The following is a 13,702-nucleotide window of genomic DNA, read 5'->3' on the forward strand; positions in this document are numbered from 1 at the left end:
CCTCTTGTGAGACTACCATTCTCTCTCTCTGTGGAGGGGTAATGGACCTGCTGTAATTAAAACACCAGTGACTAGGAGGCGGAGTGCTCGGTCAGAAAGCAAAATAATACATTTGAAAAAACTGACCGTCACATCCATACATAGACTAAGTGTGAACAGGTGCTAAACCTAGAGTCGCCAACTCCTATACATTCAAGCAAATAAGGTAGCACACTGTAGCGCTGAAACATGCAAATATGAATCATGAAAATTTTTAACTGCATTGCTGCACTAGAAATATGAAAAATGAGAGCATTTAGCGCATAAAAAAGGCCAATTTTAGTCACTGGTGTTTTAATTACAGCAGGTCCATTACCCCTCCACAGAGAGAGAGAATGGTAGTCTCACAAGAGGTTTTCATAGGCACCCATTCAGATGGAGATGTTTATTCTCAGTGAGGAAGGAAATCGTAGGACCTGGTATAAGAGAGATGCCGTTAAGTGGCTACCAGGTACACATAAAATTGGCCATTTTTATGTGCTAAACGCTCTCATTTTTCATATTTCTAGTGCAGTAATGCAGTTAAAAATTTTCATGTTTCATGTTTGCATGTTTCAGCGCTACAGTGTGCTACCTTATTTGCTTGAATGTATAGGAGTTGGCGACTCTAGGTTTAGCACCTGTTCACACTTAGTCTATGTATGGATGTGACGGTCAGTTTTTTCAAATGTATTATTTAGCTTTCTGACCGAGCACTCCGCCTCCTAGTCACTGGTGTTTTAATTACAGCAGGTCCATTACCCCTCCACAGAGAGAGAGAATGGTAGTCTCACAAGAGGTTTTCATAGGCACCCATTCAGATGGAGACGTTTATTCTCAGTGAGGAAGGAAATCGTAGGACCTGGTATAAGAGAGATGCCGTAAAGTGGCTACCAGGTACACATAAAATTGGCCTTTTTTATGCGCTAAACGCTCTCATTTTTCATATTTCTAGTGCAGTAATGCAGTTAAAAATTTTCATGTTTCATGTTTGCATGTTTCAGCGCTACAGTGTGCTACCTTATTTGCTTGTTAAATCCTTCAATGACACTGCCAATACAAATTTGTTGAAATGATAGATGATAGTAAAAATATACAGGGGCCCTGCCCTTCATTTAGACCAGTTAATACTGTGCGCGAACTACCACTGTCTGCTACTCAGCAAAGGAGCCCACCCCTGTACCTAGCTATGCCACCTGTTTATTTAGGAACATTGTTTTGGCAGACATTTAGCCCACTTTACTATTTTGGCCTACTAACTGTGTCAGCCACTCCTTCCAGTTGTCCTCCACCGAACAAAGCAATGCCGCCTGTGTACTCCAGTTACCAATTTTGAACTGCATTTAGCCTACTTTATCATTTGGACCTACTACCTGTGTCTGTCTGCACCACTCCTTACAGTTGTCCTCCACTGCACAAAGCTATGCCGCCTGTATACTCCTGTTACAAATTTAGAACTGCATTTAGCCTACTTTTTTAATGTGGGCCTACAAACTGTCTGCGCCACTCATTACAGTTGTCCTCCATTGAACAAAGCGATGCCGCCAGTTTACTCCTGTTATGAGTTTTGAACTGGATTTAGCCTACTTACTTTTTTGGGCCTACTAACTGTGTCAACCCCTCCTTACAATTGTCCTCCGCTGAACAAAGCAATGCCGCCTGTTGAGTCCTGTTACCAATTTTAAACTGCATTTAGCCTACTTTTTTATTTTAAGCCTACTAAGTCTGTCTGTGCCTCTCATTACAGCTGTCATCCATTGAACAAAGCTATGCCGCCTGTGTACTCCAGTTACCAATTTTGAACTGCATTTAGCCTACTTTTTTATTTTAGGCCTACTACTTGTGTCTGTCTGCGCCACTCATTACAGCTGTCCTCCATTGAATAAAGCTATGCACCTGTGGACTCCAGTTACCAATTTTGAACTGCATTTAGCCTACTTTATCATTTGGGCCTACTACCTGTGTCTGTCTGCACCACTCCTTACAGTTGTCCTCCACTGCACAAAGCTATGCCGCCTGTATACTCCTGTTACAAATTTAGAACTGCATTTAGCCTACTTTTTTAATGTGGGCCTACAAACTGTGTCTGCGCCACTCATTACAGTTGTCCTCCATTGAACAAAGCGATGCCGCTAGTTTACTCCTGTTACGAGTTTTGAACTGGATTTAGCCTACTTACTTTTTTGGGCCTACTAACTGTGTCAACCCCTCCTTACAATTGTCCTCCGCTGAACAAAGCAATGCCGCCTGTTGAGTCCTGTTACCAATTTTAAACTGCATTTAGCCTACTTTTTTATTTTAAGCCTACTAAGTCTGTCTGTGCCTCTCATTACAGCTATCATCCATTGAACAAAGCTATGCCGCCTGTGTACTCCAGTTACCAATTTTGAACTGCATTTAGCCTACTTTTTTATTTTAGGCCTACTAAGTCTGTCTGCGCTACTCATTACAGCTATCCTCCATTGAACAAAGCTATGCCGCCTATGTACTCCAGTTACCAATTTTGAACTGCATTTAGCCTACTTTTTTATTTTAGGCCTACTACATGTGTCTGTCTACACCACTCATTACAGCTGTCCGCCATTGAACAAAGCTATGCCACCTGTGGACTCCAGTTACCAATTTTGAACTGCATTTAGCCTACTTTTTTATTTTAGGCCTACTACATGTGTCTGTCTGCGCCACTCATTACAGCTGTCCTCCATTGAACAAAGCTATGCCACCTGTGTACTCCAGTTACCAATTTTGAACTTAATTTAGCGTACTTACTTATTTAGGCCTACTAACTGTATCTGCCTCCCATTACAGTTGTCCTCCACTGAACAAAGCTGAGCCTCAAATTTCATCCTGTTTCAAATATTAAACTGCATTTGGCCTACTTGTTTGGTTGGGCCTACTAACGGTGTCTGCCGCTGCTTGTTGTTCTCCTCCACTGAACAAAGCTGAGCCTCAATTTTCATCCGGTTTTGGATATTAAACTGCATTTGGCCTACTTGTTTGGTTGGGCCTACTAACGGTGTCTGCCGCTCCTTGCTTTTCTCCTCCACTGAACAAAGCTGAGCCTCAATTTTCATTCTGTTTCGGATATTAAACTGCATTTGTCCTACTTGTTTGGTTGGGCCTACTAACGGTGTCTGCCGCTCCTTGCTTTTTTCCTCCACTGCACAAAGCTGAGCCTCAATTTTCATTCTGTTTCGGATATTAAACTGCATTTGGCCTACTTGTTTGGTTGGGCCTACTAACGGTGTCTGCCGCTCCTTGCTTTTCTCCTCCACTGAACAAAGCTGAGCCTCAATTTTCATCCTGTTTCGGATATTAAACTGCATTTGGCCTACTTGTTTGGTTGGGCCTACTAACGGTGTCTGCCGCTCCTTGCTTTTCTCCTCCACTGAACAAAGCTGAGCCTCAATTTTCATCCTGTTTCGGATATTAAACTGCATTTGGCCTACTTGTTTGGTTGGGCCTACTAACGGTGTCTGACGCTGCTTGTTGTTCTCCTCTACTGAACAAAGCAGTGCCGCCTGTTTACTCCTGTTACCAATTTTGAACAGCACTTGGCCCACTTTATTACTTGGGCCTACTAACTGTGTCTGCCACTCATTACAGTTGTCCTCCACTGAACAAAGCAATGCCACCTGTTTAGTCCTGTTATCACATTTGAACTGCATTTAGCCTACTTTATTATTTGGGCCTACTAACTGTGTTCCCTTCTCATCCTGCCCATTGCCCAGCCACTGCTAGATGAGTCTGCTGGTACATTGACCCAGACCACTACATTCCCCTTGCACTCTACACAGCCAGAATCTGACCCTGCTGAAAGTCAGGTTCCCCTTCCCGCATATTATACCACCTTACACGGTGACAAAGAGGAAGGTGCAGATGAAAGTGCAGGTTCCTTCATCAGGTGGGGTAGCATACTCGTTGGTGACATCACTGGCACAGGGCCCCTCATAGTACGCAAAAGTGTCTCTGCCGGTGGGAGGCACCCCCGCCATTAAACACACCGCCGTACTTTGAGGGGCCCTGTGCCAGTGCCAATGCGAAGGAGTGGGCCCCTCTCCCTGCTCCACCGCCATGACGTAGTCCGCGTTTCCTGGACCCACAAAATCTTGAACCAGCCCTACCCCCCAACAACTTTAGCCAAATGACCCCAATTTTCAATGACTAACTATTATTATAAGGTAAATTAAGATTGACAAGCTTAAGTAACAAGAATTGATGTTTATAGCATTAAAATGGGCACTGTAGGTGTTTTCCTGTCCTCCACTCACTGCCGACTTTGACTCCCCATTGACTTGCATTGGGTTTCGTGTTTCGGTCTGCCCCCGACTTTTCGCAATAATCGGCCGATTTCACCCGACCAGACTTTTGAGAAAGTCGGGTTTCGCGAAACCCAACTCGATCCTAAAAAAGTAAAAGTTGCTCAACTCTAGTGTCCATCCTTTTAGGATTGCATTAGGATTAAGGATGGTGTCCATCCTTTTAGGATTGCAAACAGTGCAGTAGGCCACAGTTTTGTGCGCTTCTGAAAAGGGCACCTCTGAACAGAGGCTAGATGGAGTCCAGAGTAAATCTGCTGCCTCATTATAGTGAACGGATCCCTTGGGGGTTTCATCTGAATCACGTCACTCAGATATTTAGATGGAAACCCCAAAGTAAGTGGTCAGCGTAGAGCATCAGATAAATGTGATCCCAACTGTTATGTAAAATGTTCCCAATAAAAGCTTCAACTCAATCCACAAAAAAGTAAGTCCCCACTCAGATGTGTCATCTGTTAACAGATGTATACGGGGCTACCATGTTACTGGTAGTACAAAAGCTCTAGAAAACTAAATGGGTCCTCACCTGCCAAAAGAAATTCAACAAATTCTATGCTCCCAAATCCAAATGCCCCCTCCCTTCTGAGCTCCAGTGTTCCTAAACCACATTTAGCATCCACGTTTGGCATTTCTGTAGTGATGAGAGCCTGACTAATTTACAGGTGCGTGTCTTCAGAAGCATGGGCTGGGCATAATGTACTGGTGACGGCAGCATACTGATCACTACAGCGTACTGGTCACTACAAAAGCAGTTTAAATTTTCACTCAGCAACATCCACTGCTGCCTATTTCTGGAAAACACCCATGGAGCCAAAATCGTTACTACATCTCTAGATAAATTCCCAAAGGGTTATAATTTCCAAAATGTGGTCAGTTGAGGCAGGATTCTGCTTTTCTAGCACTTAGGGTCTCTTTATATTGAATCTGCAAACTAGTCTAGGAAAATCTGTGCTCCATGAGGCAAAAAGCGTTCCGTCCCTCCCGAGTCTCTCCGTATGGCAAAGTAGTACTGTACATCCACATATGGGGTATTTCTACATACAGCAGAAATTGTGGGACAAATTTTGGTGCCATATTTACCCATTTCCCAGTGTGAAATTGTAAAACTTTGGGCTAACACACAATCTTGGTGGTAAAAATGTAAATTATTATTTCTTCACTGTCCAGAGGTATAAAAGACTGTGATTCACCTCTGGTGTCAATATAATCACTACAACCCTAGATCAATTCATTGATAGGTTTCATTGGTTAAATGTGGTCACTTCCAGGGGAGGTTCTGCTGTTTTGGAACCTCAAGGGCTCTGCCACTATAGCACGTTATAAACTTCTGTTAAGCACCTGGGGGTTCAAGGTGCTCAATAAACATCTAAATAAGGTCCTAAAGGGGTCTAGTTTCCAAAATGGTGTCACTTGTTGGCGGTTTCCACTGTTTAGGCACATCAGGTGCTGTCCAAGCACAACATGGCAACCACAAGTCCTGCAGTGATGCCAAAGAGTAGATTTCGCCCACATATGGGGCATTGGAATGTTCAGGAGAACATACCCTTGCAAAAGTAAAAAAATAAGGTCTGAAAGAAAATTTTTGTGAAAGAATAGTAAATGTTTATTTATTCCTTCCACATTCCAAAAATTACTGTGAAGCACCTGAAGGGTTAAAAAAACTTCTTGAATGTGGTTTTGAGTACCTTGAGGGGTGTATTTTGTAGAATGGTGTCAATTTTGGGCATTTTCTGTCCTAAAGGCCCCTAAAAGTCACTTCAAATGTGAGGTGGTCCCTAAAAATAATGGTTTTGCAAATTTTGTTGTAAAAATGAGAAATCGCTGGTAAACTTTTTAACCTTTTCAACATATTAACAAAAAAAAATTATGTCTCAAAAATTGTGGTGATGAAATTTTACCACTATCATAAAGTACAATAGGTCACGAGAAAACAATTTCAGAATCACCGGGATCCAGAGTTATGACCTCACAAAGTGACAGTGGTCAGAATTGTAAAATTTGGCCTGGTCAGGAAGGTAAAAACAGACTTCTGGGTAAATGGGTTAAGATTCTGTTGACAGGGAGTTCACTTTGGGTCTATAATGGAAATATTATCATGATTAATTTTGTAACAAATCCCAATTAATCAAAATTTTGATATGACATCAGTTTCTTGCAATGCAAATGCAATACATTATGGTGACTTATTAGATGAAAACCTAGACAGTCTGTAATTCACATCACAACTAGAAATTAGCAGATATATTCACAGAGGATTGAGTTTGAGTAAAATTTCCTGAAATTTGCAGTTTCATGTGAATTTGAACATTTTAATATTCAATTTGTGGCTCTCAAAACAAATCTTGCCTGGCATAATTTGGTAGGCATACACAGCCAACATTTTATCAATTATATTCATGAGGAAGCTTCCAGCTTCATGGTTATGTAAGGAGGAAGACCGGGCTGCGGGTACCTGTGCTACACTGGGTCTGGAATTGTCGAGGCTGTGTCCCTTGTTTCCCAGGGAAGGCAAAAATGACTGGACCGGGGCTATGACCTGGTAGCTGGGGGTACAGTTAAAAGAGAAAGCGTGCGCAGCATCGGGCAGTTTTCCACCAGTGGTGACAGAGGCAAAGTGCGTGCGCAATGGGCTCCAAGGGGTGCGCAGCCAGGCCGCAATGACACGTAGCTGATCCAATGCCGGGCCACTGCCGGAGCCCACCACAGTAATAAGGAAAGAGCTGAGAGCCCTGTTCAGCTAAGAGCCTCACGCCAGCCTAAGAGCCAGGGCAGAGTTCAGGACTGTTCGCAACAGTCCTCATTATCAGACCGTGGTCTGCAGGACCACGCTGGAGAAGCAGTGCTCCAGTGGTTGTCGGCGCTTCAGTCTTGGAAGGAACAGGCAACACACAGCATAATGAGAAAAGTGCAGCGTGCTCCATAACTGACAAAGATCAAGGTTCTGTGTGCTTCGTGAAAGTGAGTACAGCACATGTGCCGCAAAGAGAGAACCGAATACTGGATAGATTTTTGTAACCCACCTTACCAGCATATACTTTCCTGCCCACAGGAGACGATGATTGTGCTGTGGCCTTGTTTGCTCATGCTGCACATGTTCAGGGACTATGGGCTCAGTGGAAGATACCGGACACCGACCACTGCCACCAGAAGACGGACCGTTGTTTGCAGGACCTCATTGGAACAGCACCGCATTGCTATCACCATTGACTTCCCACCAGAAGTCACAGTTTATGGAACTTCTAATACAAGTGCTTCACAACTGCCTTTAACTGATCCTTTCTTTTTGAACTCTGCACATGATTTGCAAACTGAACCATTCTCTATTTAACCCATTGTCTCCCTATGTGGAATATTCCCCTGTTAAGAAAAATTGTTAACCCTTGCTCTGCTTCCTGTATTTCACTGCATTTCGCAACCTGCTTAATCTTGGCATAGTGGGCAGGATGCAGTCCAACAGCGCGGAGGGGGCAGACCAAGCAGTTAGGGGAGCTCTAAGAGCTAGTATACAGCTGGGCGCAATACTGAGTAACCTCCCCAAGTTTACAGGGAACAACATTCTGCTATAGAGCTGGACTGAGCAAGTCAGGGGTATGCTGAGGATGTACCCCATGACCTCCGTAATGGAGGCAGAAATTGCCATGATGGCTTTAGATGGAGAGGCGAGGGATTCTGTCATGCTATGACCTCCCCAGGAGAGAGACACCTTTAGCAAAGTGTTACAAATATTGGAGGAAATCCATAGAGACTCCACAGACAAAGGAGAATTGTGCACGAGTCTATTTAGCCATATTCAAAGGGAGGAGGAGACCGTGACCTAATACATGAACGCGCTGCAAAAAATTCATGCTGTAATTACCAAGCGAAGTAATGTAGGCATAGAACCCCCTGATATAGTTTTGCAAGACCAGTTAGTGATAGGCCTTAGAGATGCACTGCTTAGGAAAGCTTTGAGTGAGCGCTTGCGAATTAATCCATGCATGAATTTTGCAGACATTGGGGCAGAGGCGCATAGGCGAGCAGGAGCAGGGGACTGCAGCCTTGACAGGGATGGTCCAGAGCCGTGAGGTATCTACCCCGAACGAGCAAGAACTGGAGTGGTCCAGCGAATTACAACAGGGAATGTGGAAAATCAGGGCAGAAATCGAGAGCCTGAAGGAAGTCCTTGCTGCTGCCTTGGGGTCCACTCCAATACACCGGGGTAACTTCTGTCAAGAGAAGAAGGACATTGGAGGAGCGGTGCGGAGCATAAGAGAAGCTCCAACAGCAGACCTAAAATTTACTTCCAGATCCTGGTGTGAAGAGTGATTGCAGAGGAGGTATGCCTCTTGTGGATGAAGGCAGTGCCGACCAAGGCACTCGCCAGACAGGTGCAGAAGTGAATGTTGGACGTGTGGGAGAATGGGACATCTTTCAAGACAGGCGACGGCGGAGATTCGCTCACCCTTCCGAAGGTCATGCCCACTGGAGAGAATGCTGTTCCATGGTGTCAGATGCTGAGAACAGAGGGAGAGAGGGAGAAGATGTCGACTGTCTACCGTGAGAAGTCTGCGCTGCTCAGTCGCGTGGAGGCGAATCTGGTGGAGCACCAATTTGGATCCCAATGTCCTGTCTGTGAGGTTCAACCCTAAGGGGAAGAAGGACCGCCTACTCGAGTAGTCGCGACCTTACCTAACACAAGATCTCGAATGAGGGGAGAAAGTGCCAAGTGCCCCTGAAACGCTCACTCAGACGGTTCCCGATTGTGATGAGGAAGAACCACTTGCCTCATTCCCTGAGATTTATAGTTCACTGCCTGCAAGCCCTAGGGAAGAACGTAGGTTTGAAGCTCCAGATATAGCTGCTCCATTGAACTCGGACATACTCCTGTTATCAACCTGAAGTTCTAAGTACTCCTAACAAGCTAATTCAGGAGGAGCCTCCAAGTACTCAGTGTGACCACGCTGGTCTTTCGCCCCTGTGGTATGCACAGAACAATTTCCTTTGGCAAAAAGTGGTGTAAGAGAGGCAGAAAAGGATGCGAAAATTGTGGGCATCTGACCCCCCTCAGAAGAACATAAAGGAGCACGAAGAGGTCTCAACTGTGGAATGGTGAGCTAAAGGAGAGGGGAGTGTAAGGAGGAAGACCGGGCTGCGGGTACTTGTGCTGCACTGGGTCCGGAACTGTCGAGGCTGTTTCCCTTGTTTCCTGGGGGAAGGCAAAAAGGACTGGACCGAGGCTCTGACCCTGATGCTGGGGTCGTGGTGAAAAGACAAAGCACGCTCAGCGTCAGGCAGTTTCTTGCTGGTGGTGACAGAGGCAAGGTGCATGCACAGCGGGCTCCAAGGGGTGTGCACCCAGGCCACAACGACACATGGCTGATCCAATGCCGGGACACTGCCGGAGCCCACCACAGTAATAAGGAAAGACCTGGAAGCCCTGTTCAGCTAAGCACCACATGCCAGCCTAAGAGCCAGACAGAGTTCAGGACTGTTTGCTGCAGCCCTCTTTGTCAGACCATGGTCTGCAGGACCATGCTGAAGAAGCAGCGTGCCAGTGGTTGCCAGCGCTTCAGTCTTGTCGGAAACAGGCAGCGTGCGGCATAATGAGCAAAGTGCAGCGCGCTCTGTAGCTGACAGAGATTCAGGTGCCGTGTGCTTCGTAACTGTGAGTACAGCGCACGTGCTGCAAAGAGAGAACCAAGTACTGGATAGACTTTTGTAACCCACCTTACCAGCATATGCTTTCCCACCCACGGGAGACCCTGACTGTGCTGCGGCCTTGTTTGCTCCGGCCGCATATATTCATGGACTAGGGGCTCAGTGGAAGGTACTGGACAACGACCACTGCCTCTAGAAGAAGGACCGTTGTTTGCAGGACACCACTGGAACAGCACTGCGCCAGTGTTGTTAGCATCATCGCCTGCTCCGTAATTGCCACAGCCTGGAAGACGACTGGCAGGCTAAGTTGATCTAACACGAACTGTCACTATCTTTTCCCTTGTTTTAATTGACTGCACATCTTTTTGCATCTGAACTGTTTTTCTTCTCCCTTTAACTGTTTGTCTCCCTGCGTTGAGAATTCCCCTGTTAAGTAAAATTGTTAACCCTTGCTCTGCCTCCTGTCCATCACTGCATCTCGCAACCGCTCACAGTTACACAGTCTTATGAGAGACAATGAGCTTGGTGGTTTCAAAAGTCTCACAAGAGGCAACAACATGGCTGGAACAAAGAAAAAACAAAAGATATGAACTGGGACATAATATGATGTGCATACAGCATTTAAGAGTATGTTCACACTAGCCACTAAATAGAAAAAAGCAAGACAAACATAATGATTAAATACCCTGCGGTATATAAATAAATAGCATAGTGTATATAAATAAATAGCATGAAAATAATATGCGGTACTTAGTTAACATGTTTTTTGATTAAAAAAAATTCAAAAGACATCCTTCTTCATCACGGCGACCGTAACTGGGACAGTCCTAACTCTAATATTAAAAACCATACCATTTGTCAAGTGACATGCATGGAGATAAGCGCTGAGATGGACTGAGCCCAACTAGTGGACACACAACCAAGGGAGACCACATTAACCCCTTAGTGACAGAGCCAATTTTTACAATTCTGACCAGTGTCACTTTAAGAGGTTATAACTCTGGAACGCTTTATCGGATCCCGCTGATTCTGAGACTGTTTTTTCGTGACATATTGTACTTCAAGTTAGTGGTAACATTTCTTCGATATTACTTGCGATTATTTATGAAAAAATGGAAATATGGCGAAAATTTTGCAATTTTCAAACTTTGTATTTTTATGCCCTTAAATCAGAGAGATATGTCACAAAAAATAGTTCATAAATAACATGTCTACTTTACATCAGCACAACTTTGGAAACAATTTTTTTTTTTGTTAGGGAGTTATAAGGGTTAAAAGTTGACCAGCAATTTCTCATTTTTACAACACCATGTTTTTTTTAGGGACCACATCACCTTTGAAGTCATTTTGAGGGGTCTATATGATAGAAAATAACCAAGTGTGACACCATTCTAAAAACTGCACCCCTCAAGCTGCTAAAAACCACATTCAAGAAGTTTATTAACCCTTTACGTACTTCACAGGAACTGAAACAATGTGGAAGAAAAAAATGAACATTTAACTTTTTTTTTGCAAACATTTTAATTCAGAACCATTTTTTTTAATTTTCACAAGTGTAAAAACAGAAATTTAACCACAAATTTTGTTGTGCAATTTTTCCTGAGTACGCCGATACCCCAAATGTGGAGGTAAACCACTGTTTGGGCGCACCGCAGAGTTTGAAAGTCAAGGAGCACCGTTTGACTGTTTCAATGCAGAATTGGCTGGAATTGAGATCGGACGCCATGTCGCGTTTGGAGAGCCCCTAATGTGCCTAAACAGTGGAAACCCCCCACAAGTGACACCATTTTGGAAACTAGACCCCTTAAGGAACTTATCTAGATGTGTGTTGAGCACTTTGAACCCCCAAGTGCTTCACAGAAGTTTATAACGTAGAGCCGTGAAAATAAAAAATCGCATTTGTTTTCACAAAAATGATTTTTTCGCCCACAAATTCTTTCTTATTTTCACAAGGGTAACAGGAGAAATTAGACCACAAAAGTTGTTGTGCAATTTCTCCTGAGTACGTCGATACCCCATATGTGGGGGTAAACCACTGTTTGGGCGCACCGCAGAGCTTGGAAGAGAAGGAGTGTCGTTTTACTTTTTCAATGTGGAATTGGCTGGAATTGAGATCGGACGCCATGTCACGTTTGGAGAGCCGCTGATGTGCCTAAACAGTAGAGACCCCCCACAAATGACACCATTTTGGAAACTAGACCCCTTAAGGAACTTATCTAGATGTGTGGTGAGCACTTTAAACCCCCAGGTGCTTCACAGAAGTTTATAACGTAGAGCCGTGAAAATAAAAAAATCGCATTTTTTCTACAAAAATGATTTTTTGCCTCCAAATTTTTATTTTACCAAGGGTAACAGGAGAAAATGGACCCCAGAAGTTGTTGTACAATTTGTCTTGAGTACGCCGACACCCCATATGTGGGGGTAAACCACTGTTTGGGCGCATGGCTGAGCTCGGAAGCAAAGGAGCGCCATTTGACTTTTCAATGCAAAATTGACTGGAATAGAGATCGGAAGCCATGTCGCGTTTGGAGAGCCCCTGATGTGCCTAAACAGTAGAAACCCCCCAAAAGTGACCCCATTTTGGAAACTAGACCCCCCATGGAATTTATCTAGATGTGTAGTGAGAACTTTGAATGCCCAAGTGCATCACAGAAGTTTATAATGCAGAGTCGTAAAAATAAAAAATATTTTTTCTTTAACAATAAAGATGTTTTAGCCCCCAAGTTTTTATTTTCACAAGGGTAACAAGAGAAATTGGACACCAAACGTTATTCTCCAATTTGTCCTGAGTATGCTGGTACCCCATATGTGGGGGTAAACCACTGTTTGGGCGCACGGCAGAGCTCGGAAGGGAAGGAGCACCATTTTGAAATGCAGGCTTTGATAGAATGGTCTGCGGGCGTTATGTTGCGTTTGCAGAGCCACTGATGTACCTAAACAGTAGAAACCCCCAACAAGTGACCCCATTTTGAAAACTAGACCCCCAAAGGAACTTATCTAGATATGTGGTGAGAACTTTGAATGCCCAAGTGCTTCACAGAAGTTTATAATGCAGAGTAGTGAAAATAGAAAATATTTTTTTTTTCCACAAAAAAGATTTTTTAGCCCCCAAGTTTTTATTTTCACAAGGGTAACAAGAGAAATTGGATGCCAATATTTGTTCTCCAATTTGTCCTGAGTATGCTGGTACCCCATATGTGGAGGTAAACCACTGTTTTGGCACACGGCAGAGCTCGGAAGAGAAGGAGCGCCATTTTGGAATTCAGACTTTGATAGAATTGTCTGTGGGTGTTATGTTGTGTTTGCAGAGCCCCTGATGTACCTAAACAGTAGAAACCCCCCCACAAGTGACCAAATTTTGGAAACTAGACCCCCTAAGGAACTTATCTAGATATGTGGTGAGAACTTTGAATGCTCAAGTGCTTCACAGAAGTTTATAATGCAGAGTAGCAAAAATAAAAAAATATTTTTTTTTCCCACAAAAAAGATTTTAGCCCCCAAGTTTTTATTTTCACAAGGGTAACAGGAGAAATGGACCCCAAAAGTTGTTGTCCAATTTATCTCGAGTACGCTGATGCCCCATATGTGGGGGTAAACCACTGTTTGGGCGCACGGCAAAGCTCAGAAGGGAGGGAGCACCATTTGACTTTTTTAGCGCAAAATTGGCTGTCGTGTTTGGAGACCCCCTGATGTACCTAAACAGTGGAAACCCCCAAATTATAACTCCA

This window comes from Ranitomeya variabilis, chromosome 2, assembly GCF_051348905.1.
Source record: "Ranitomeya variabilis isolate aRanVar5 chromosome 2, aRanVar5.hap1, whole genome shotgun sequence".
Classification (NCBI taxonomy): Eukaryota; Metazoa; Chordata; class Amphibia; order Anura; family Dendrobatidae; genus Ranitomeya; species Ranitomeya variabilis.